The sequence below is a fragment of the Castanea sativa genome, chromosome 5 (assembly GCF_040712315.1).
Source record: "Castanea sativa cultivar Marrone di Chiusa Pesio chromosome 5, ASM4071231v1".
NCBI lineage: Eukaryota > Viridiplantae > Streptophyta > Magnoliopsida > Fagales > Fagaceae > Castanea > Castanea sativa.
The window spans coordinates 37,568,644-37,595,582 of NC_134017.1; the positions used below are offsets into that span (position 1 = coordinate 37,568,644).

General features: G+C 33.0%; 1 pseudogene; it reads left to right on the forward strand.

Moving 5' to 3' along the window:
- Nucleotides 1–18,040: 18,040 nt before the first annotated feature.
- Nucleotides 18,041–21,368, forward strand: LOC142635135 (uncharacterized; annotated as a pseudogene).
- Nucleotides 21,369–26,939: the final 5,571 nt, after the last annotated feature.

A 26,939-nucleotide genomic window follows, 5' to 3' on the forward strand; every position in this document is an offset into this window, starting at 1 on the left:
TTACCGTTTGGATAGTGCCAGATAAGCTTTTATTTTTCATTGAAACTACATAGTTTTGGGGTTGATTTGGCAAAAATAAAACATGTCAGCATGGTGATCTGTCAATTAACAGAAAAAACTAATTGTGGCGGGTGAATTGCTATCAGATCCAAACTTTAGGGTGTGTAATTAAGTTTATGAAATTTTGGGGTGTAAAATCCAATCAACCCCAAACTTCAAGGTTGTAATTTGCAATTTACCCTAAAAATTAACATTCTTCATTTAAAGGAAAACATTTCTTTAGATGTTTTATTTCCTCCCTAATTTGTATCTCATTTAATGTAGTCGATTTTGTACTGTACTGGCCGGTATCAAAACACTAGTATTTTATTCTGGTTTAAATATCGGCCGTATCGAAGTCATTCTGGCAATACCAGAGAAAATACCGAATATCGGGCGATAAATGAATACCAGCCGAAATAAAAACCTCCTTTGTTTTGTTGTAGATTTCTAAGAATTTGAAGATCATTGAAGAAGAATAAAATAGAAGTAGCAGTTGAGGCTTTTGTGAATCTTTGAAAATTTTCTTTGCCTGTCATTTTTGATCTATCAAGCTACTGCTTCTTCTCAGTTCTCTGATACTGCCTCATGAACTTCTTCTCCTTCTTTATGAATTTCTCTTCTTTTACTTCTAGCAAGTTCCTTATTTCCCACTTTTTCTTTTTCTTTGTTTTATCCGGCTGTGAATCTTAATGCAAAATTTTGAAACGTGTGGTCAGTGATGGGAAGTGAAAAAACAAGTCTTCATGTTCACTTTTTACCCATCCAAATGGTCATGTTACTCATGTGGCCTATATTTTTATACATTTTAAATGTGTTATAGTACTAGTCTTTAACTCAAAAAAAAAAGTAAAATAGTATATATATTGTAATAAACTAGTTATCAAAAAATATATATATTATAATAAACTATATATATTGTCCATTAATTAAATAGTATTAACATTTTAAAAAATTATTATTATTATTATTATTATTATTATTATTATTATTATTATTATTATTATATAACTGAAGCTTTGGAAGCTCCCACAATTTTCCACGTCATCACTGTTTTCTTTTTCTTTTTATTTAGATTCTTTTTCTTTTAGGTTTTATACCTTATATATTTATTATTTCTCTTCAACCTGTAATCATCTTATCAAGTGTTACAATAATTTAGTTCAAGTAAAACTCTAAACCGAAGCCTTTAGAGTTCCCATAATTTTCCATGTCGTCACTATTTTCTTTTTCTTTTTCATTTTAAGTTTTATATCTTATATATTTATTATTTCTCTTCAACCTGTAATTATCTTATCAAGTGTTACAATAAGTTAGTTTAAGTAAAACTCTATTAGACATATGTTTCAAGAACTTGAAAATTCTACTTCAACTAAAATTCTATAACAAATATTTCAACAAATATAAACCCCTACTCTTTTTATTTAAGTATTCTTTTTTCTTCACGTATTATATATATATATATATATATATATATATATTTTTTTTTTTTTTTTGTTGAGAAACTTTCAAGTGTTATATTAGTAAATAATATTTGGACCACAATATTTAAATAAAATTATCATTTTATTTAAATAAAATTATTTTTGTTTAGTCTAAATTTAACAAGGAGTGAATCTCTATCTCTCTAACAAGTCCAACTTAAACTCAAATTCATTATTATCATTTTTTTAACAAACATGTTCTTTCCTCACTACATTATTTATCATCCGCCCATAACATGGTCACACTGAAACAAAAACAAAAGACATACTAATTCTCAGTGAGACTCCAAAACCCAATCCAACTCCAACACACATAACCATGAATTCCTTTATGAGAAAACAAAACTACATTGATTGAAAAAGCTATTTCAAGGTTTTCCCATAAGAAATTTATTACCAAACAACACATCCCATTTAGGTTTAACCATGTACAAGAATATTTTTTCTTCCTTTTATAATATATAATTGTTAATAATCTATATATATATATATATATATATATATATATATATATATATATATATATATATTATGTATAAAACCGAAGCTTTTGGAGCTCCTACAATTTTCCACGTCATCACTATTTTCTTTTTCTTTTAGATTCTTTTTATTTTAGGTTTTATATCTTATATATTTATTATTTCTCTTCAACCTATAATTATCTTATCAAGTGTTACAATAATTTAGTTTAAGTAAAACTCTAAACCGAAACCTTTGGAGTTCCCACAATTTTCCACATCGTCACTATTTTCTTTTTCTTTTTATTTTAAGTTTTATATCTTATATATTTATTATTTCTCTTCAACCTGTAATTATCTTATCAAGTGTTACAATAAGCTAGTTTAAGTAAAACTCTATTAGATATATGTTTCAAGAACTTGAAAATTCTACTTCAACTAAGATTCTATAACAAAAATTTCAACAAATATAAACCCCTACTCTTTTTATTTAAGTATTCTTTTTTCTTCACGTATTATATATATATATATTTTTTTTTTTTTTTTGAGAAACTTTCAAGTATTATATTAGTAAATAATATTTGGACCACAATATTTAAATAAAATTATCATTTTATTTAAATAAAATAATTTTTGTTTAGTTTAAATTTAACAAGGAGTGAAGCTCTATCTCTCTAAAAAGTCCAATTTAAACTCAAATACATTATTATCATTTTTTTAAACAAACGTTTTCTTTCCTCACTACATTATTTATCATCCGCCCATAACATGATCACGCTGAAACAGAAACAAAAGACATATTAATTCTTAGTGAGACTCCAAAACTCAATCCAACTCCAACACACATAGCCATAAATTCCTTTCTGAGAAAACAAAACTACTTTGATTGAAAAAGCTTTTTCAAGGTTTTTCCATAAGAAATTTATTACCAAAAAACACATCCCATTCAAGTTTAATCATGAACAAGAATTTTTTTTCTTCCTTTTATAATATATAATTGTTAATAAATAAACCAAGATTAAGTCATATATTATAGGAATACTTAATACCTTTCTCGTGCATTGCACGGATTAGCGACTAATTATTATTATTATCATTATTATTATTATTATTATTATTATTATTATTAGCGGTAACTCCGAAACAATACACCGGTATTGGCCGGTACCAAAATATATCGTTCCATTTACCAAACCGGTACGACCTCTTGTACGAAATTGACTCCCTTGATCTCATTATTAAATAAATTTGACTATCCATTTTTTTCTTTACATTAAGAATGATATAAATATTATAATAAACTTTCAAAACGTTATATAAAGTGGGTGTTGTCCATTGCTTAAAGCCCCACTCTACTACTACAAAAATTTGGTCATTTTGTAGTGGTACTTTGGGTTAAGTAATGTGTTTGAGCTAAATGAGAGAGTGTAATTATGTGTGTGTGTGTGTGTGTGTGTGTGTGTGTGTGTGTGTGTGTGTATTTAATAGTTAATTTGTTTTTTTTTTAAATAATAAAGTGGATGTTGTCCCACATTGCTTGAGTATAGCTCTGTCCCATTGCTTAAAGCCTCACTCTGCCACTACAAAAGTTAGGCCCTTTTGTAGTGGTACTTTGGGTTAAATAATGCGTTTGAATTTGGTAAAAGAGTGTAATTAAGTGTGTGTGTGTGTGTGCGTGTGTGTGTGTGTGTGTGTGTGTGTGTGCGCACGCGCACATGTTTAACAGTTAGTTTATTTTTGAAAAAAAAAATATTAATATATTAAGTGATTTTAGTGGAATATTTATGTAATATTATTAACTCAAATAATAGAAACTAACCTCGTGATTGGAAAATGTAGTAATCCCAAATTATAATGAATGCAAATTATTAATTTTTCCCAAAAAACAAAATGGAAGAGCCTTTGAGCATGTTCACACTTGCGCTCAAAGGCTAGTATTCAGATTTTTTTTTTTTTTTTTTGCATTTAACATTATTTTTGAAATATTTTAATTAGTTGTTATGTTTGCAATACTATTTAGCAAACTAGCATCTCGAGACTCTAAAACTCGAGTTTAGAGGTTGAACTCGAGTTTCTAAGACTCAAATTGCACGTGATGGCAGTCTAATATGTAAAAAATTCACGTGGAAATCGAGTATTTAAAACTCGAGTTCCCATTCTCCACATTCCATGAACAAAGCTCTTTCTTCTTCTTTCTCAGTTCTTTTCTTCTTCCTTCCAGATCTGATTCTTCTTCTTCCTGCCCGATTCTTTTCTTTTTCCTTCCAGATCTAATTCTTTTTCCTCCTGCTCGATCTGGTCCTCTGATCTTCTTCCTCTCCTCCTCCTCCTCTTCTTCTTCTTCTTCTTCTTCTTCTTCTTCTTCTTCATGATCTGTTCTTCCGTTATCTATTACTTAGATCTGTTCCACTATAGAAATCGAGTCCTATGGACTCAAATTTACTTTTTACAAACTCTGGTCTATAAGACTTGAGATCTATGTGGTAAAAAAACTCCAGATCAGCAAGTGTAACTCGAGTCTTTGAGGATCGATATTTAGATGGAAATCGAGCCTCTAACACTTGAGATGCTAGTTTGTAGTATTGTTTCTGACACATGTCAACTTATTATATTCTTTCCCTCACTAATGCTAGCTTGAAAATTACCTCCTAGTATTCTGTATTTATCATCCGTTTTTGGCAATTTCGCTAATATAGTTATCAATGTCTTAATGATTGGAACATGATGCTATAATTCAGTATTAACCTTTAGGTTCTGAATTGTGAGATCAATGTGAGTAAAATATAATTTAGAAAATGTCTAAATTTTATTTCCCAAACTCATTTCTACTTAAAATTAGATAAAATTTTCCGGACTCATTTGACACAATTTAAAACAAAATCATGCCTTTTTGTAAGGCAAAATTCAAGTTCTAGTTAGCTAGTGAAATTCTCTTACCCACTGGAGCTAATACTAATACAATATATTGCTTTTTTCACTGTTTTTTTTTTAATGTAGAATTATGTAGTTACGATCAAATTTAAGCTTAGGTTAGTCTAGTCCAATTTACAATCCCAAAAAATAAGCGTGGTAGAGTGAAGGCCAATTGAATCATGTCTAGTTACTCATTATTAGAAACTGTTTATGTTTTCCAACACCCAATTAGATCGAGTCTACTATCTAAAATATAAAATATGCTTAAATAAGTTAAAATTGTTAAAGTCCATATCTATTCCTTTTTATTATTAATACTGAATTTAGTCCAATATTTAAGTATTCTTCATTTTGAAATTTAACCAAATGTCTATTTACATCTTTTTCCTCAATTGTTTCTTATATTTTTTTTAAGAGAAAATTCTGGTTTAGCCATCTAGTATACATCCTTAATAAAAGTTTTTTAAAAAAAAAAGCTTAAATTTAGGATTTAAAAACAACCTTTAAAACCAAGAAACTATACGTAACATTTTTTATGGAAATAAAAATATATGTGTGTTTTTTAGAAGAATGAACATAGTTGTTATCTGTTTATGAAAGTCCTAAAAAGTAGCCACTTAATACACATCTATAATAAAATATAGTACTAAATTTTAATAGTTTTTATTTATTTTTGTTACGGTAATCGTGTTATGTTTTTTATTTTTGTCTTTTCTTTTGTTAAATGAAAAACATCCAAGATCCACGTTTGTCTTTGTTTGGGTGTTGTTTTTGGTGTTTAATTCTAAAACCTAGTCATGTAATACACAACCATAACAAAAAAAAAAAAAAGAGCCTAAACTTAAAATTCAACAACTACACTCTTTTTTTTCTTTTTTTACGATAAAAGGTTGAGATTTTTTTTTTGGTGTTGTTGTTGTTTTTGTTGTTGTTTTTTTTTTTTTTTTTTTTTTTTAAATTATGACAGTTATCAAGTTTTTTTTAATCCTAAAATGTATTGTTTTAATCTTAAAATTTAGTCATGTACTACACATCCATTGTTGGGGTTTATGCCCTAAAATCCAATTTATTGGCATGTCATAAATAATTAAATTGTTTAATTATATAAGGCTATTTATAAATGAACTAATGGGACATTATCTTAGTCCATGAGATGCATTGTATGTGATTTATGTGATTTAGTCACAGAAGATGTAAATCACAAGTTCTTTGTAAACTCAGAAGTTTAGTTCGTAGTCGGTGATGAAATTGGGCGTTTAATCTGCAAAGACTATAACATATCAACTAAGATGATTTGTCTTGATCATGGAAATTGAGATTTCTAGTTGATATGTTGATATGTTTTAAGAGTTAAGACATATTGAACTGGACCGCTGTGAGATTTATTATTCTCCTAACGACTGTCAAATGAATAATAAATCTCACGACTTCTATTTGCATGAACTCTTAATCCTAAGAGAATAATGGACTTGATCATGAGATGTAGGTTTTGATATATCAGGAGTGAGATCTATTTGTCACGGTCAAAATCTCAGTATGTTGGGCAGCCACATTTAGTGTTGATGGAACATATATTCTCAAGATGGAATTCATAATCTCTTAACGGAGATGCAAAATATTCTGTTGGGATAAGTTTAATGGGTTTGGTTATTCAAAGAGTTGGGCCCAACCACTTTAGTAAGGAGTTACTAAAGTATATATTTATGGAATTGGATTTCATAAATATATAATGAATAACTTAAAGGATTAAACCTGGTACTCAAGGATTAAGATGTAGTCATCTTCAAAGTGGCAGTCTATATTCATGACTTTGTATTACTACGAATATTTTATGAAGGGGTTGCATGTATAATAAAGTTTTGGGATATAATTTATAGATAAGGCCTAGAGTGAAACTATGTTTATATAGTGATATTAAATATAATTAATGGTAAATTTGGACTTGTCAAGAGTTGACAGAAAAGCCCAAGGCCCATTGGAGCTAGTGTCTTATTGGTCCCTTTTGGTCTCACTCTAAGCCACACACAAGAGCCCAATTGGAATAGCCCAAAAGGCTAGCCCAATTAGATAATCAGTTATATATAAGGAGAAAAACATACTGAATTTCTAAGAGGGTTTTCATGAGACTTTTTTCATAAGTGTTTTCATACAAGGAATGAAATGATTTGTATGTGAGTGTTGGACACTCTCTTATTCTCTTTTTGATGAAAACTGATTGAGAGACCACACATCTTGAGCATTAAGTGGAATTGGAGTGATGATTAAAAGTCTTCCCAAGCGCTTTTGATCTTCGATTTTGAATTTCACCGTACCAAGGTATGCTTTCTTGTTCTTTAATTCTGAAACTTACATAGTACATGTTATCAATTGTAAATGAAGTAGATCCGTTAATTTTTCCGCTGCGCATGTTTGCATGAGATACAAACAAGTATTTTCCATGTATTTTTCCAATAAATGGTATCAGAGCGGTCTTCAATTCGAATTGTATAACATGTTTTGTGAGTTTTTGGAATTAGAGATAATAGTTTCATGTTGTAAGAAATTTAATTTTCTGCATGGTTGATGAAACTACGATTTGATGAAAACTGTTTTTTGATGTTATGATGTTGTTTAAATTTTGAGGTTAAGTTTGTTAAACTAGATTTTAAGGCTATAGCATCAATGATATTCAGTTTAGATATCAATCTGTGTCCATTATGTTCATATGATGGTTATTTTGTTCATGAAAACGTTGAAAAACTGTCTTAGAAAAATTCTGGGAAATTTGAAATTCATGATGCTCGATCAATCGAGAATCTGTTAAGCATCGATCAAGCTGGCAGAAAGTTTCTCGATCGATCGAGGATCTGTCGAGCATCGATCGAGCTTTGCGGAATTGTTTCTCGATCGATCGAGCTTTGCGGAATTGTTTCTCGATCGATCGAGCATCTGTCGAGGATCGATCGAGGACTGATGATCTAGAGTTTTCTAAGTGTTTTTCATCTATATAAAGAACAAAGATGTGTGTGATGAGATTATACATAGTTCTAACTAAAAGACCTAATGAAATCAAAGATATTAGTTAAATAGAACTCTTAGTCCTAAATAGTTTGGGACTTGTCTTTTAACAAACATTCTAATGAGATTACAATTGTTGTATATTTAAAAATCCTTAATTTATTTTAATTAGAAGTTTTAATGAGATTAAAGCTTAATTAAAAGGTATATAGTTTCTAATGAGATTAGAACTTTTCATTTAGGAAATTAAGAATAGAGTTCTATATAACTAATTTTTGATTCATTAGTGTTTAAGGAATCCTAAATAGTTTAAGACTTTCATTTTAGTTAGTGATTCTAATGAGATTAGAGTCTTGAACAAGTGCAAGGTTATTAGTTGTGATGGGATCACAATTATTTAAGAAAAACCCAAATAATGAGTGAGGGTGCTGAAATAACCCTTTTGTTAAGTTTATTGTAATGTGAATAAATACCGTGTCTTGACTTCGAGTCTTGCATTCCATGCGGAGAGTATTTACTTCACGGATTACAAGGTTAAACCTCTTTGTGATTGCGCGAATGTTCGTTATGCTATAGTAACGTGACTTAGTAACATCACATTGAATTTAAACAATTAAACACATATGATGTGTAGGGTTAAAATTGTGATGAGATCACAATGATTTTAATACAATCCACTTGTTTCATAATTTCTAGTGGGAGAGAGATTCAAGGGTTGATTCTCACAGCCTCCATTGCTGGTTTATAGTAATGTGATTAGGCACCTCGCCTTGGCGTATATGCCTTGCTCCCTTCGGAGGGTGTTTAATTCATGGTACTACAGATTAAATTTCTTAATGATGGATGAAGTGTGTTTTTACATTGAGAACGACCACACTTCCGTGGAGTTACTTGGTGAATCACATTGATTCTAGGCAATGGTGTACACTAGACTAAGTGTAATGTTAACCTCCCTTCGGAGCTAAGTCATTATTACTTAGAGGCTAAAGGAAAAGCGGCAAATTATTTTTGTTTGGTAAGAGTTACCATGATAGCATTAATAATGAGAATGATTCTCGCCTGATCATAGTGATTGGTATGACCTCACTTCCGAGGAATATTAATTGTGGGATTAGGTTGTCGTTGCACCTAGTATAGTATGTTTTTCGGGTTCCATACTATATGGTTATGGATGCAAAATTTAATGTTCCTGTAATTATGTTTTTAGTCTCAAAATAAAGTTGTCATAAATTTTGTTCTCAAGCTACTATTTTAATTGAATCACAATAACTAAAGAAATAATTTTGGACATGGTGCTTAAAGGAGCTGAAGTACATATATATGTTTCAATTTAGCATTATCATAATTTCCTATGCATGATGGATTCATGAAAGATGGCTTATGATATGATCATAATCTCCATTGAAATGCTAATATGTTATATTGGCTTTTATCTCAAATGTACCACAGCATGAGATACAAGAGTTAGTATTAGATTTAGACTTTATATTAAGTCTAAATGAGAAGTTTTGGTATGAATCGTGCTACTAGACGATATCCAATATAAGTCATATTGAGTGCCAAGAAAAGCTTAAGGAGTTCCAATTTTATGTCATTTAATGAAAATATTTTATTTTTTAAAATGAATTGGAATTCTTGGATGTAGAGATTAAATGCTAATCCCATATGGATATGATCCACAAGTCCTTGTTAGAATCATTTGATCAATTCAGATTGTTTTGAAAATGAAATTCTTTTATATTATCTGAATTGATGAGTGAGTTCTACACAGAGGAAGACATCCTAAAAGCTAAGGCTAGGATCAATATAATTTAATTCAAATTCTTAGCCTAGATCGAAAGGTAAGGGTGGCAAGAAGAAGAATCATAATACCAAATACTTGGGCTAGCTAGTTGCCCTAGTAGTTGCCAAAAGGAAATTAGACTCAAAAGTATAACCAAAGGAAAGTGTTTCTGGTTTGGTAATGCTAAGCTTTATCCATAATTGTTTTCTAGATGGAGATTTACATGTTTTACTTTTTAAAGTGAAAATTTCTGTCCTTCGGTATTGTATGTTTGGCACTTTTGTCTAGATCTTATTAATCTAAATGGTATTCAAGATTGGTGAAAGATGGGCTTTTAGAACCATTATTTGTTAAATTCCCAATCTATGAATTCTATTTAAGAGGATAATATGATCTAGGGTTCCTTTATTGTAAAATAATATAGTTTAAATGACTTCTTTAAGTCAATGCATACATGAAGGATGAATAAGACTCTTTTAGAAATAGTAAAGTACATAATTAGTATTTCCATTTGCTTATTTCTTTTGGAGATATACTGCAATTATTACTATACATTTTCTAAACCTGATTCCAAAAGTTTGTTCCTAGGACAATAGTCAAATTGTGGATTGGGTGAAAACCTAGTATATGATACTTTCACTTTTGTGGATGTCCAGCACTTGTACTAGAAAGGAAGTCTAACAAATTGAAATCAAAAGATAGAAAAATGTGTGTTTATGTTGGGTATCCAAAAGGAATTGCAGAAGATTGTTTTGGTAGTCATAAAGATGACAAAGTGTTTGTAAAGTACAAATACAAAGTTTCTTGACGATGACTATGTGAATAATCTTAAAGCAAAACATAGAATTGTTCTAGAAAGAAGATGTCAGAATTCGATGTAAGACAACTATGAAATACATTTAGAAATGAGATGGTTGTATTAGATATACCACAAGGCATTATTCTAAATATATATCTAGTACACATGTACTATATTGTAGTGGGAGGATTATTAATTCATACTTTTAGGATAGACTTTTGAAGTAATTCCAAAAAGGATGTGAATTTGATCCTCGGTCCTATGTAGAAGCAATAGATGATATGAATATGGATTATTGGATCAAAGTTATGTAAATAGAATTAGATTCTATTTAAAGTCTAGAACTTGTAGAGGTGCCTAATGGCATTAAGCCTGTTGTTCTCAAATAGGCCTACAAGAAAAATGAGATTGATAGAATTGAAGGTGCAAACCTTCAAACTCAAGACTAGTGGCGAAAAGATTTCTTCAGAAAGAAATGGTTTGACTATGAAAAGATTTTTTCACCAATAGTCAAGTTTGACACTATCTAGATTTTCTTATCCATTATATTTCATTTGGATGAAATAGGGTAATGGATGTCAAGAAAGCTTGTTTCAGTAGCAATCTTGAGAAAGACATCTTTGTGATGTAACTAGACTTGTACATAACAAAGAACCGGTAGTGTTTAGTATGCAAGTTGCTTAAAATCCATTTATGGACTAAAGCAAGCATCTAAATCATTAAATATCATCTTTGATTAAGAAATCAAATTGTTTGATTTTGATTAAGTATTACAAGGCCTTATGTGTGTAAATGCTATATAGAATAACAAATTTTCTTAATGTATGTTGATGACATTCTAATCATTTAGAATGATGTAGAAATATTGTCATCAATGGAGTTTTTAGTTGTCTAGTCCAGTTTGATATAACGTACTTGGGAAAGACTAGTTATCCTAAGAATTTAACTTTGTTAAAATTCAGAAATTAGGATGTTTGGACTATCTCAAACTGCTTAAATAGATTAGATTCTAGCCAAGTATAGCATGTAATACTTAAAAAAAAAAAAAGGATTATTTCCTTTTAAGTTTTAAGTTCCTTTATATAGGATTATGGTCCTAAGACATATAAAAGGAAGAGCATATTACGACGGTTCCTTATATCAAATAGGTAAGAAGTCTTTATGCTATGCTAAATACTATGCTAAATTTCTATTTAGCGGTGGGCATGGTAAGCAAATATCAATTGAATCAAAGATCACTTAATTAAGTGGGAGTAAAGCATATACTCAAATATCTTATGAGAATGAGGTATTATATGCTTGTCCATAAAAGTGAGGTTTTGATAGATACTGGATGTACAAATACTGCTTTGTAGTTTGATTGTGATTCATGAAGTTATACTTCAAGATATGTGTTCATCCTTGGTGGTGAAGATACATATTATGATGTTGAACTTCAAGATATGTGTTCACTCTAGGTGGTGAAGATACACATTAAGTGTAAATAGTATCTTCTCATTAAAGAGATATGAGTACATTAGAAATAGTAGTAGAAAAGATAATTTATGCAATAAATCTAGCAGTAACTTATTTCCAAGCCTTGCCTTAGAGTGATTATGAATTACTCTAAAGGAAGATAAGTGTCAGATATATTATAAATTGTCTTTGAGGGTAAGTGGGAGATTGTTGGGGTTTATGCCCTAAAATCCAATTTATTGGCATGTCATAAATAATTAAATTGTTTAATTATATGAGGCTATTTATAAATGAACTAATGGGATATTATCTTAGTCCATGAGTTGCATTGTATGTGATTTAGTCACAGAAGATGTAAATCACAAGTTCTTTGTAAACTCAGAAGTTTAGTTCGTAGTCGGTGATGAAATTGGGCGTTTCATCTGCGAAGACTATAACATATCAACTAAGATGATTTGTCTTGATCATGGAAATGGAGATTTCTAGTTGGTATGTTGATATATTTTAAGAGTTAAGACATATTAAACTGGACCGCTGTGAGATTCATTATTCTCCTAACGACTGTCAAATGAATAATAAATCTCACGACTTCTATTTGCATGAACTCTTAATCCTGAGAGAATAATGGACCTGATCATGAGATGTAGGTTGCTTTGATATATCAAAGTGAGATCTATTTGTCACGATCAAAACCTCAGTATGTTGGGCAACCACATTTAGTGTTGATGGAACATATATTCTCAAGATAGAATTCATAATCTCTTAACGGAGATGCAAAATATTCTCTTGAGATAAGTTTAATGGGTTTGGTTATTCAAAGAGTTGGGCCCAACCACTTTAGTAAGGAGTTACTAAAGTATATATTTATGGAATTGGATTTCATAAATATATAATGAATAACTTAAAGGATTAAACCAGGTACTCAAGGATTAAGATGTAGTAATCTTCAAAGTGACAGTCTATATTCATGACTTTGTATTACTACGAATATTTTATGAAGGGGTTGCATGTATAATAAAGTTTTGGAATATAATTTATAGATAAGGCCTAGAGTGCAACTATATTTATATAGTGGTATTAGATATAGTTAATGGTAACTTTGCACTTGTCAAGAGTTGACAGAAAAGCCCAAGGCCCATTGGAACTAGTGTCTTATTAGTCCCTTTTGGTCCCACTCCAAGCCACACACAAGAGCCCAATTGGAATGACCCAAAAAGTTAGCCCAATTAGATAATCAGTTATATATAAGGAGAGAAACATACTGAATTTCTAAGAGGGTTTTCATGAGACATTTTTCATAAGTGTTTTCATACAAGGAATGAAATGGTTTGTATGTGAGTGTTGGACACTCTCCTATTCTTTTTTTGATGAAAACTGATTGAAAGACCACATATCTTGAGCATTAAGTGGAATTGGAGTGAAGATTAAAAGTCTTCCCTAGTGCTTTTGATCTTCGGTTTTGAATTTCACCGCACCAAGGTACGCTTTCTTGTTCTTTAATTCTGAAACTTACATAGTACATGTTATCAATTGCGAATGAAGTAGATCCATTAATTTTTTCGCTGCGCATGTTTGCATGAGATACAAACAAGTATTTTCCATGTATTTTTCCAACATCCATAACAAAAAGTTAAAAGAGCTTAAATTTAAAATTTACCAACTACCTTTTTTCTTTTACGGTAAAAGTTACCAACATCCATAACAAAAAGTTAAAATTTTTTTTTTGGGGTTTTTTTTGAGTTTTTTTTTTTTTTTTTGGGTTTATGGAAAGGCTCTGGGATGTCCACATTTTTTTTTTCTTTTATCTTTTATCTTTTTGGTGTTGATGTTGTTGTTCTTTTTTACAAATTTATTGTGTGGTAATCATCATTTTTTTTTTTAATACTAAAATGTAGTTTTTTAATCATAAATTTAGCCACTTACTACACATCTATAACAACAGTAAATAGAAGCTTAAATTTAAAATTTTATGCATGGCAGGATCCATATTTTTTGGTGTTGTTGTTCTTTAAAAAAAAATTAATAACAATTATCAATTTTTGTTTAATCTAAAAATTTAGTTTTTTAGTCCTAAAAGTTAGCCACTTACTACACCTCCATAACAAAGGTTAAAAAGAGCTTCAATTTAAAATTTATCAACTACCTTTAAAATCGAGAAAAGGTACGTAACATTTCTGATGGAGTAGTAAATTAATACTTTAAAAAAAAATGTAAATTGAATTTCACATAGAATTATACAAAGGGATAATTACAGTAAACCCACCTGTGGTATGGCCTGTTTTCACTTTGCCTACCACTGGTTTAAAATTTTACACTTTGCCCACCTGAACATCAATCCGTTACCCACCTCACCCTCAAACGTTAGAAAAACACATTTTTATTCAAAATTAGAACATAACATGGATCAAAAACATGAACCCACTTTTCTTTTCCTCACGAGCCCTAGAAACGCGAAAATCCCCGTAAAAACCCCATTCTGCATCTAATATTGAAATAGTCTTGTAAGTGTAAACCTAGACGAGCAACGGGTTGTTCGAGGGACTAAAATCCTCGTAAGAAATTAGTCACTATTTGGGTTTTTACTTTGGGCTTGTGGTTTTGTTATTGTTTTTTGAGTAATCAGTCAATGGTCAATGTTACATGTAATGGAATGAGAATATTGGTTGTGTTTGTCGATGTTTATGAAAAATGTGACCACCTGTTATTTGGATTTGTGTTTGCTTATAGGCATTTTGTCTGTCGCGGTCATTGTGTCTCATCGTGGACCCAAGTTTCTGTTGGTTTAAATTTTAGTGTTTAAATTTAGTAAAACAGAATCAAAAGCAAAGTAGAAAATGTGGTCCTTCTGATGTGTGTGTTGCATCCCGAAAGCAAGACAAAAACATGCAAGTGTTTACTCTTTTGTGTCTATTGTTTACAATTCTTTAATTGTTAATTGTGTACATGTCAAATGGTAATTTGTTATTGTAGATGGATGATGAGGAAGTGAAATTTGAGGTACATTATGGGGGTACTTTTCTGTGGAACCCTAGTTTAGAATACTTTGGAGGGAAAGTTGAAATAGCGTTTAGGGATCCTGATAGGCTTAGTTATTTTGAAATATAAGGTATATGTGAGGAATTGGGTATTGATGAACCGTGTAGGGTTTATTATTTAGGTCTTGGGGGCAACCTGGAGCAAGACTTGAGGCTCATAAAAGATGATCAAGATGTGGTGCCCATGTGCAAGCTTAATGAGGGAGGACCAAGAGACACCATCATACTGTATGTGGAGAGTGGTCATACTCCACTTGCAGTTGAAGTTCTTGATGGTGTAGGGAGTGGTGCAGGAGCTGGTGCAGGGGTTGCTACAGGGGGTGCAGGGGCAGGTATAGGGGTTGGTGTAGGAGCTGCTACAAGGGGTGATGGTAGTGTAGGGGTAGAGGTGGAGTTTGATTGGTTGAATGAAGATCTGGAAGGAGAAGACTTTGTTGATGACATTTTTGGTGAGTCTTCTCCACCTCACTCAGTGCCATTTGAGCCTAACACTATTCCAACTACTGATACACCACAACTAACCACTAATACACCTTATCCAAACACTAATACACTTCAGCCAAACACAGATGAACCTGGCCCAAGCAATGTTCCTCCTCCAAACATAGATTTAGGTCAAGAATGGGTTGAACTAGCTTTAGAGGATGATATTGCAAGTGTAGATGGTTCTGATGATGAGCAAAGGCCTGGAAATTTGGAGTTCAATAAAAGGACTGATATGGAAAATTTTAGGTTGGTAAAAGGGATGAAGTTCCCAAAATCCAAGGTGTTTAGGAAGGCTTTGAGGGAGTATGTGATTCAGCATCACATTGATATCAAGTGGAAGTTGAATGAGAATAACAAGATTTCTGTACATTGTAAGAACAATTGTGGATGGAGGTGTTATGCCTCAATGGTGATTGGAGAGTGCACATTTGAGATCAAGACACTTTATCTTGAGTGTACCTGCCCCCTAACATTTCAAAATGAGCAAGTTACATCAGCCTATATGGCAAACAAGTATTTGGAGGATTTTGGTAAGAATCCTAATTGGGAGGTCTCAGGTGTTAAGCACCATGTGATGTAGCAGATTTCAGTTGATTTAAGTATTAGTCAGGTGTATAGATCAAGGAAGGCAGCTAGGGGGTTGGTTACTGAGAATGAAGAGGCTCAGCATGGCCTACTTAGAGATTATGCAGAAATGATAAAAAGGACAGATGTAGGAAGCAAGGTGATTCTACAAACAGAGATGGAAAATGATAATGTAGAACCCAAGTTTAAGAGGATGTACATTAGGTACAATGCTCAGAAGGTTGGCTTTCTAGGTGGTTGTAGACCCTTTTTTTGGGCTGGATGGATGACACTTGAAGGGTAGATTTGGTGGGAAATTATTGTCTACCACTACCAAGGATGGAAATGACAATATTCCTAGTGGACATGGCCATGGTTGAGCAAGAGAACAAGGACAACTGGATCTGGTTCTTGGAACAGTTTGCAAATGACATTGGCAGGCCAGAAAAGCTCAATTTGGTATTCATTAGTGACAGGCAAAAGGTATTCTCATCTAGTTCATGTTCATGACTTCATTACATGCTTACTTGCTGACATTGAATGCTTACTTGCTTACTTGCTTACTTGATTGCAAGGCCTTCTAACTGCAATGGAGACTCTATTCCCAAATGTGGAGCACAAGTAATGTGTGAAGCACATATACAACAACTTCAAGGTTAATCACAAGGGCATGGAGTTGAAGAGTGTACTGTGGAGGTGTGCTGGTACAACATCAGCAAGGGAATTTGAGCGGGGAGGGACTTTTTTAAGAGTTTGGATGAAGAAGCATGGTAGTACCTGGCTGATATAGAGCCTACACAGTAGACTAGATTCCACTTTTCTTTAAGAGCTTTGACAAATTGTTTGGTAAACAATCTGAGTGAGAGTTTTAACTCTATGATTATGAAGGCTAGAGACAAGATCATCTTATCAATGTTTGAGTGGATCAGAGTTAGGCTTATGAGCAGGCTGTATATAAAGAAGATTGGCATAGAAAAGTATGGTGGCAAGTTGTGTCCAAGCATACAGGACAAGTTGGAGAAGTTAAAATTAGAGTCTAAGAGTTTTTGTGCAATGCCATTTGGGAGGATTGCGTATGAGGTTGACAATAAGAGGAAATGGCATGTGGTGGACTTGGTAAGGAAGACATGTATTTGTAGAGCATAGGACTTGACAGAAATCCCCTGCAAGCATTGAGTTGCAGCCATTTTTGTGAATCATGAGAAACCAGAAGATTGCACCCATCTATGCTACTACAAGGATGCTTTTGTGGAGACATACAAGACACCCATACCTCCTCTGCCTGGCCAGTCTGAGTGGATGTCAAGTGGCCAACCCAAGCCTGTTGCACCTACTATCTATAAGCCACTAGGCAGGCCATCTATGAAGAGGAAGAGAGACGTTGATAAGCCAAGGAACCCTTATAAGGTGTCTAGAGCAAACAAGCTAGTAAGGTGTGGAAGGTGTTAGAAGGAAGGGAACAATGCAAGGGGATGGAAGGCCAATGTCACTAGTGAGACACCATGGGAGAGGAGGCAAAGATTGCAGAAAGGGAAATCTATAAGTTTTTACAAAAAAATGTTATTCAAATGCAAAATGCCAATAACTGACATTGTAAAAACATGCTCATATTTGATTATAGGGAAGTAATAGGCCTTCTACATGCAGACAAGGATCCTAGGTCCCATCTTCATCACAGACCCAATCCTCAGCTCAAGCCCAATCTGCTTCCCAAGCCCCATCCTCATCTCAACCCTTAGCATCATCTTAGCCCCCACCAACACATCAGCCTTACACTATGGCCTCATCCTCATCCAACCAGGCAGCAGGGTCACAGCCACCAGCTCCACAGCCACAAGCTCCAGCTCCACAGCCATAAGCTCCATAGCCACAAGCTCCATGGCCATAGCCACAAGCTTCATGGTCATAGCCACCAACTCCATGGTCACAGAACCCAAGTCAGTGGTACTCTTCAGACTTTAATACACAGTTAGAGGAGTTCCTTGGTTCTCTTCAAGCTAGCTAGCACAACACACCCCTGCAAAAACATGGGACAGCAGAGCACCATCATCACAGGTACTAGAGTGTTAGGTTTGATGTTTTATTCATAAAACTGTGATACTGGTAGCTAACATGTGAATTCTTGTACTTTGTAGCCTACAAGACCACCTGATACCAGAAAAGCTGCTTTGAGAGGAAGGGGTGATGCAACTAGGACTCAGAAATATTAAAACAAATGGTAGAAAGGCCAGTTGTGGTGGGAGAGGCAGAAGCAGTAAATGAAGACTAAGTCAAGCCACTTTTGTTGCTATGTATTAAAGTTATGTAGTGTTAGGGTTTTATGTAGTTTGTAGACAATGGTAGGGCAAAAACTGTTGGGATTTGTAGACAATGGCAGGACACTTTTTTATATAGCTGTTCAAACACTTTTTGTATTTTTGTAAGTTTTGTAAACAATGGGCAGGTGCAACTGTTTTGGTTGTTGTACCAAATGCCTTATATGTACTGGTAGTTGATGAAAGATTATTCAATGCCACCTTAAATATGTATACAATTTCCCAACTTAATGACAGGTATTCAGAATTATTATTTTGATTATTGCAATTGCCCATATATGAGTTTGTTTATGTGTGCAGATGTCTGTGTTGAATAGCAGGTTTGTGTGTGCATTTGTTGTCTTTTCTTGCAAGTTGACAAATAGTTGTCATGCACTTTAAACTTTAAACAATTCACTTTCAATACAATTATCTTCACAATGCACTTTATGCACAAACCAACACAGCTCACAACAACCAATAAAACACCAACACCAACGGATCACACCTCACAAGTAGCCAATTCACTTTAAACAAAAATACCAACGGCATCTAACACAAATAACACTTTATCTTAAAAAGGCTTATATTATTAAGTGGCTTCAAGCCAATAGCATCTACCATCTTACATAGTTCTTATTCTCAAAAAAAATCTTACATAATTCTATTACAATATAATTGAGGACCAACTTATATTACAACCCACTAGGCAGACTCAATCTCATCATTTCAACATTCTCACTTGAGCCAAAACATGAAAACGGCATAACCAAAAAAAAAAAAAAAAAGCACTCTAAAGCTCTCATTGCTATCTCCTTGGCTTGAACAGAGGAAGCTTGAAACTTTCTCTCCCTCTCAGTGACTTTTGCTACCCTGTCTTGAGTAATTTCTGTCATTTGGGTAGCTTCTGCTGCTGTCTGGGTAGCTGCTCTTTCCCTTTTATGTGCAAGTTGCAGCTCACTCCGTAGTAATCCAGCTTTTGTTGCACCAAATGGGCAGCTTCATTCCCACGCATACACGTGGGATTATCAATCCATTTAAAGAAAGGGCATTTGGGACCAACCTATTCATAAATTAAATTGAACACATCACATTCCAATCTCACAAGAATCAACTAGATTAAGTAAAAAGTATACTTACCTTATATCAGTTACAACCCAGAAACCTTCTCCCAAAATTATCCACTATCAGACTTGTTCTCAGAACACAAGTCCCATATGTACACATATGCCCACTTGAACCCAAGTAATTTCCACTCAAAGAAGACAACGATTATCAACTTCCTGTGAATCAAAGCTACCATCAAAACTTGAAACCCCAACCCACATAAAGCAGAAATGTTGTACCTAGTGATGATCTATCTTCGAATATTCAATGCCTCAAGACAATCCAAAGTCAAAACCTCACCCTCACATGAAAGCATGATCAGAAAAATCAAAACCCCAGCTCAATACAAGGGATTTTTGTGTTTCTAAGGCTCATGAGGAAAAGAAAAGTGGATTTGTGTTTTTGATCCGTGTTATGTTCTAATTTTGAATAAAAATGTGTTTTTCTAACGTCTGAGGGTGAGGTGGGTAACGGATGGGTAACGAATTGAAGTTTAGGTGGGCAAAGTATAAAGTTTTAAACCACGGGTAGGCAAAGTGAAAATGAGTCATACCACAGGTGAGTTTACTATAATTATCCCTTATACAAATGATAAATATAGTTTTTATTACAATGATTCTTGTAATGGCTAATTACAACTTACCTATCTGTGGTTTGGCTAAAATTTAAGTTGCTTACTCGTGGTTTGAAATTTGGCACTTTACCCATGTGAGGTTAGCTCACTTAGAGTTTCGTTACTCATCTCTATTAAAAATGAGACTAAATATGTAGTTTTACTCTCTTTTATGTCTCTCTCCTCTCAAAACATAAAAGAATAAGAGAATACGAGATCAAAGGTAAGAGTTTTGTAAAAATTAAGAAACCAAAGTTATTGGTCTAATGATTAAGAAACCAGAAGCTCAATTGAAGGAAATTCTTTTTGTTGAATTTTATTAAAGTAAAGAATTATTATGTGGTTTATTAAAGGGGGAACAGAGTTTAACCCCTTGTGCTAGTGTTGCGGAGAGAAACTTGTTAGCATACACGACAAAAATCGTAGACAAGAACAAAAAAATTAACAAAAGTAAAGAGGATCTAAGAAAAATAGTGACAGATGGACTGTCATCTCTTGGTTATAATTCCTCTATTTGCAAATCCAAATGGGATAAATCTCCCTCTTACCCAACAGGTATTCTCTCACTTTTCTGTGTTTTGATTATTCATAAATAAGAGAAGAAGAATTATTTAAGATTGTTCGTATGGTGACGTTGTTGTTCAGAGGAATATGAATATATAGATGTGATAGTGGAGAACAAAGTTTCACTCCAAACTAGTTTGGAGAGAAACCCTACAAACTCATCATATATATTTATATTGAGTGTGAATTTTGAAAATCTAACCGTTAGATTGCATGTTCTTATTACATCCTTAATGCTTACAAAATTTCAAGTAAATCAAAGGTCAATTGCTATGTCATCGAATAAATGTTATCATTTCTAGTTTTTTGTAATCTAAAGTTGTATATAAAAAATAAGTTAATTGATCAAATAGTAAATAATATTCGATTTGAACGAAATTTGATATGCATGTTAAGAACATAAGGAACATGCAATCTAACAGTTACATTTTCATAATTCACACTCAATATAAATATATATGATGAGTTTGTAGAGTTTCTCTCCAAACTAGTTTGGAGAGAAACTTTGTTCGATAGTGAAAGGGGAAAGCTTGTTGATGGATATAGATTTCCAATCAGAGTTTGAGATAGCGAGGTTGACTGGGACGTACAAGGCGATATTGCAACCTCTACCGTGCATATATGAGGGAAAAGCTGATTGGTTAGGGCAAATAGTGTTGATACTCGATATTATCGGAGGCAGCGAACCAGAGTTTGAAGAAGAAGGGGATGCACTCTCCGCCTTGGAGGAAAGCTACCTACATGTGTGCCAAATGACTCTCTCCTTATTTCAATTGAGCTTCTGGTTTCTTAATCATTAGACCAATAACTCTGGTTTCTTAATTTTTACAAAACTTTTATCTTTGATCTTGTATTCTCTTGTTCTTTTGTATTTTTTATGTTTTGAGATGAGAGAGACCTAAAAAGAGAGCAAAAATACATATTTAGTCTCACTTTTAACAGAGATAGGTAATGGAATCCTAACTGAGCTAACCTCAAGTGAGTAAAGTGCCAAATTTTTTCTAAAAAAAAAAGAGTGCCAAATTTCAAACCACTGGTAGGCAACTTAAATTTTAGCAAAATCATAGGTGGATAAGTTGTAATTAGCCCTTCTTGTAAATTCTCTGATCCAAACTTATCTAATATTCCATTCCAATGCCTTTTTAATGCAATGCAATAAATTTGTGCATAGGTCAACCTGAGAGAGATAAAAGAATTAGGGTTAAACCAAGTTTTTTTTTTTTTTGAAAAAAAGGAAACTTTAATCGATAAACCAAAGTTGGCGTGGGAGTTATTAAAGATAATAGTATAGGTTTGTTAGAGTTTGTGTTTGATTGAAATTGGAAAACAATTAAACCAAGAGGAAACTTTAATCAATAAACCAGTGATTAAACCATAGCTAGCATGCGTGTTATTAAAGATAATAGTATAGGTTTGTCAGAGTTTGTGTTTGATTTAAATCGGAAACCAAGTAGTGGCGTAATGTTTTATAAAATAAAATAAAAGTAGCCACCTTATGCCTAAAAGAAAAGCATAAATTCTTATTAAAAAAAAAAAAAAACGAAACCTAGTAGTGTAATACACTCAGAAAAAAGAAAAAAAAAGAAAAAAAAAAGGGTATTATATACAAAAAAAAAAAAAAGTAGCGGGCATAATATTTTGAATAAAAAACCAAAAAAAGAGTTTGTGTTTAATTGTAGGTCAAAACAAAAAGAAAGAGCCCTTACCAATATCCTTTCACAAATGGGTAGTCCAAGCACAGACCCTCCTTTTTGAAATTTCTAATTCACCCACAGGTAATAAGCAATCGTCAAACACCCTTAAATCCCTAATTAATCACATTCATCCAAAAGTAAGTACTCCTCAAGCTATGAATACTTGGCAGCCATGGCAGGTAAGAATTCAAAGAAAGTCAATGATAAACAAAAGAAAAGAAAAGAAAGAGGAACTTCCAAAAGATTGAACCTAAAAAGCTATTGACGCCTCTGACAAAGTCTATTTAAATTGTTTAGAAACCAAATCTGAAAGTAGAAGAAGAAGAAAGAAGAGAATGTAGAGTTAAACTGAATGTTTTCAAATTGAAGAAGAATGAGAGAAACTAGCAAAATGTACGTGACTTTGTGGGTCTTAAAATATAGGAGTTTTAATTTACATCTTTATCCCCGTTGGTTAAAAACTTGTAAGTGAGTATGATGAGGATATTTTAGGCATTAAAATTGAGTAACTCAAACAAGGGAAGCTCCTTAAATAGTAGTATAGATAAAATTGTATTCATTGTTTCACTAGTAATGTCTATTGATTAGCAACGATTAGAAGCGAAAAAACAATAATTTTTTTCCAAGGATTATGATTATATTTTTGTTAGATTTTCAATTTTACCTGATACTTTAAATAGTAAAATTTATGACTTTCCATGTGTAAAGTTGTGATTACAACTATGTTTTATGTTGGCTTTATTCCATGACAAAAAAAAAAGTGTTGTAATTACTTTAATTTTGTTCCTTGTGTTTTGTGGGATTTTATTGTATTAGGTTTAGTATTAAGTTGGTGAAGACTCCAGCTTAAATGAAGAATAAGTGGATTCACGATTTTCTAGCTAGATTCTAACCCGCGAAAGAGCCACGTGAGAAGCACATGCTGGAAGCTGAAGCGTCGTGCCAGCCTGGAGGTTTTCGCGACTGTCTCGCTGGTAAGGTCTTCTCGCTAGACACCCGCGAAACTCTCTACCTAGAGGATTTTTAAGTGTGACTTTCTTACCCTTCACCCATACTATATATACTCTCATTACCCATAAATGTGTAAGGAGGCCATTCAGAGAGAAAAACCCTAGATAAGTTTTCTACAACACACACACCCATCTTTTAGAGAGAAAGCTACCCATCCTTAGTGAGAAATCATTGTAGCTTCTCCCCCTTCCCTCTCCCATTGTCATACCTTGAGAGGAGATTTCTACCCAAACACAACTCACACCTTATTAGAGTGTAGAGAGTGTTTTGGAACTTGGGAAGCTTTGGGGATTTGCCAAAAGAAGCCGGTGAGGCTTGGCGGATGCAATCGGGCGTATTGCGGGATCTGGAAAGCTAGAGAAGACATGACTCCGTGAAGTCTGTTGGTAGCTGGAGCTTGGAGGGCTCAAGTACGTTGGGTAGACTAGGCTTGGAGGGTCTTTTGTTATTCGTGTACTCCAACTTTATTCTCTAGTGGATCGATTACAACTTGGCGGGCAGCGGAGAGTTTTTTCGCTGACTTCTTCGGTTTCCTCTTCGATAACACATCATCGTGTTATCTTGTGTTTGCATCTCTCTTCCCTTACTCTTGTGCTTTACTTTTATTGTCTGTTGTTCATGTTTATGCACTAGAGTAGTATCGGTTGTTTGTGCTTCGTTTACTCTTGTTTTCGTACTTATAAAAGTTAGAGTAAAAGCAATCTAGCTGTAATTTATTAATTTGCGGTCTAAATAACTCTTGTGTTTTTAACATAAATCCGAGTTTTCAATTGGTATCAGAGCAGGTACACTTGTTTTGGTTTCATTACCGAAGTGTGATCCTTGATCTCTTTGTGTGTTTTGCCATGGATAGTGTTTTGTATGCTTCTATGGATGTTGTTGATTGTAACATGTTATGTGTTTGTGAAAATGCCTCTATGAGTGTTTATCTTCATGATTGTGATGCCATGTTACATGAATCTTTGGGTGTTGTTAATATTCCAAATGTCAAACTCTTGAAGAAAAAGGCTAAGAAGGTTCATGAAAATTTAAGCAAGTTTATGTGTGAAAAGGATGATTTGATTGCTAAGCTCAATGAATCCAACAAATTGGTTGAAAGTATAAAAAACTTGCTGAAAATTCTCTTGAAAAGCTAAAAGAGTTTGACTATTTGAATATGGACTTGGATGCTAAACTTGTTTTGTCTAACAAACTAGTTGATGATCTTAAATGTGAAAATGAATCTCTGAAGATGCATGTCAAGTGTTCGATTGCTAAACCGAGTCTTAAAAATGATGAAAACATTTGTTGCAATCATGTTGTGGTACTCGATTTTGTGCCTATTGTGAGTTCTACCTCTAAAGACAAATCGATGTACATTCCTCCACTTAAAAGAAGCCAAAAAGTGGAGAGAAAGGCTCTTAAGCCAAAGCCTCTGTTTAGGTCTCAATCTAAGGTTTTGGATGGATCTAAGTTTGTTTCAACTTGCCACCATTGCGGTGTGATAGGTCATATAAGACCACAATGTCCCAAGTTGAAGAGAGAACAAAACCATGTTGTTAGATCCCCTCCCAAAAAGCCTAGTGGACCTAAACACATTGTTTGTCACCATTATGGTGTCTTTAGTCATCTTAGACCTCTTTGCTCTAAGTTTCATGCTCTTAAAAGAATCAAAAGAAAAGATAAATTTGAGCTTTTTTAAAGTTGTGCTATAAAAGCAAAACTGGATTTGGAGGAAAATGGTAAGTTGTTGAAGAAAGTTTTTGATGTTCTTCCCTTCTTATCTATGTGCATCTCCGGTTCTCATTCTTCCAACCCTCGTCTCACTTCTCATGAGACACTCGTTCTAAACAATCATTCCATTTGGATGAGGAAGGGTTCTTATGGTTGAGCTTTTGCTTTTTTGGTTCTTGATCTAATTCTTTCGATCTTTGTAGGACCCTTCATGCATTAGATGCTTCATTGTCATGCATTTGTGCATCATGCATCTCTTTATATGCATTGTTTTTGTTGTTTTTGCATTTAATCTTACTTTAATGCTTTTGTTTTGTGTGAGTAAAAATCCAAAACCACATAAAAAGTGCAAAATTGAAAAAGTTTGATTGTTTATGTTTGAGCACATATCACATGTGAGTTTAGCCTAGTACTTTCGTACTAATGGCGTAGTGCATTTACAAGCTTAGCTTGTTTTGTATGCACATTTATCTTTGTGGGACAAATCTTGAAATCTATGTGTGATTGTTGTAAATCGATCTTCAAGCTTGTCATGAATGATTAGTCAATAGTCTTGTTGGTCTTGATACATGCATAGACTTGTGCCTATATCTTTTCCCATGTTTTTATGTTTTTGCTTAAAGAGCTCATCAAATGTCAAATCTCAAAAAGAGATATTGTGCTGCAAAAGCCGTTGCACATACTAGTATTTGACTAGGAAAAAGGGAAAGTGACTTATATTGAAATGTATGGTGCCTCAAAAAGCCAAAGGCATACTCACTTACAAAGTTGAAATATCAAAAGTTTAGGCATCGATCTCAAAATGAGATGTACTTTGTTCAAAAATAATCATATGTTATGTTTTGTAATGGAGCCAAATGAAAAGCTTCAAAGTTTTGTAATCATTCTTGTGGAAGATCATATATGTTCATTTCTATAATTGAGATAGTCCACTTGACTTAGTACTAGTTGTGTATGACTTGATTGAATTGATCATTGAAGCTTCACTCTAGACTAAGGGCTATTCCACATTTGATACTCACACATAACACACAAGACTTTGTTCAATGAATGCCTATTTCATATGTGTGATTGTACATGTTCAAATGTGATGTGTATATGCTCAACCTTATGTGGATCAAACCAAAAAGATTTTTGTTCTTTTTGTTTTCTTTTGAAAGTGATTTGTATCACTCATGTTTTTCAAAGTTTTTCAAGTTGTTTTTGTGTGAAAAACATGTTTTCTTGGTGTTTTCGTGATGTAAGCTCAGTCACGAGTTAAAGGGTCCAATTCTTCAGTTTTTCAGCTTTGGATAGAGAGTTTCACGACTGTTTCACGAGTAAAGCTTACAAGCGAGACACCAGCGAAATTTCGCTAGTATCTCGCTAGTATGTAACCAACGAAAATTCTCAGATCAACTTTTTAAAGGGCATTTCGTGGGTCATTTGTTTTAAACTTCTCTTATCTTCTCACAAACCCTTGTTTTAATGTTTCTACATCAAAACCCAACTAAATTCAAGTGTTTTTCATTCCATTAACATCTCTAAGGTCTTCAACTCTTTTTATTGATTTTGATCCTTAGATTATGTTTTTGGGGATTTTATGTTCATAGTTGGGATTTTCTCAAATAGGTGTTGGAAAAATTATTTTTGTCAATCTTTTTTATTGGGCTTTGTTTTAAATGTTAATTTGCTTTGGATGTTGGCCCCTTGTGGCAAAAATAACATGTATTTACGCAAGATTATCATATGTTCTTGCATTGTTTAACATACATGTGTAGTGTGTGCACTCTAAGTGTTTGATAAATGCCCAAATGACATTTTCTCGCTGTTTTGGACTCCGATGAGTACCAAATTTTGGGGATCACCATAATTATTCATGTTTATCATGTTTTGATCATTGGTGGTGTGTTTTATACACTTTTCCCCATGAGTGTTTTTTCATGCATTG